Genomic DNA, 1,205 nt, shown 5'->3' with positions numbered 1-1,205 from the left:
TGGGTTGTGTAGACTTCCTGGTGGAGGGGACTAGTGCCTGTGTTCTGGTGGATGAGGCTGGATTTTGTCTTTCTGGTGGGCAGGTCCACGTCTGGTGGTGTGTTTTGAGGTGTCTGTGGACTTATTATGATTTTAGGCAGCCTCTCTGCTAATGGCTGGGTTTGTGTTCCTGTTTTGCTAGTTGTTTGGCATAGGGTGTCTAGCACTGTAGCTTGCTGGTCGTTGAGTGAAGCTGGGTGCTGGCATTGAGATGGAGATCTCTGGGAGATTTTCACCGTTTTATATTATGTGCAGGTGGGAGGTCTCTTGTTGACCAGTGTCCGAAGTTGGCTCTCCCACCTCAGAGGCACAGCTCTGACTCCTGGCTGCAGCACCAAGAGCCTTTCATCCACACGGCTCAGAATAAAAGGGAGAAAAAGTAGAGAGAAAGAATTAGTAGAAGTAGGAAGAAAGAAAGAAAGAAAGAAAGAAGAAAGGAAGGAAGGAAGGAAGGAAGGAAGGAAGAAAGAAAGAAAGAAAGAAAGAAAGAAAGAAAGAAAGAAAGAAAGAAAGAAGAAAAGGATAGAAGGAAAGAAGGAAAGAAAGAAAGGATGGAGGGAGGGAGGAAGGAAGGAAGGATGGAAGGAGGGAAGGAAGGAAAAAAGAAAGAAAGCAAGAAGATAAAGTAAAATATAGTGAAGTTATTAAATTAAAAAATATTTATTAAGAAAAAAAATTAATAAAGAAAAAAAAATGGACGGATATACCCTTAGGACAAATGGTGGAAGCAAAGCTATACAGACAAAATCTCATACAGAAGCATACACATACACACTCACAAAAAGAGGAAAAGGGGAAAAAATCATAAATCTTGCTCTCAAAGTCCACCTTCTCAATTTGGGATGATTTGTTGTCTAAAGGAGGGAAGGAAGGAAAGAAAGAAAGAAAGAAAGAGGATAAAGTAAAATAAAATATAGTTATTAAAATAAAAAATAATTATTAAGAAAAAAATTAAAAAAAAAAAAGACAGAACTCTAGGACAAATGGTGAAGCAAAGCTATACAGACAAAATCTCACACAGAAGCATACACGTACACACTCACAAAAAGAGGAAAAGAGGAAAAAATCATAAATCTTGCTCTCAAAGTCCACCTCCTCAATTTGGGATGACTTGTTGTCTATTCAGGTATTCCACAGATGCAGGGTATATCAAGTTGATTGTGGAG

The sequence above is a fragment of the Pseudorca crassidens genome, chromosome 5, assembly GCF_039906515.1.
Source record: "Pseudorca crassidens isolate mPseCra1 chromosome 5, mPseCra1.hap1, whole genome shotgun sequence".
Classification (NCBI taxonomy): Eukaryota; Metazoa; Chordata; class Mammalia; order Artiodactyla; family Delphinidae; genus Pseudorca; species Pseudorca crassidens.
Note: the sequence above shows the minus strand (reverse complement) of the source record.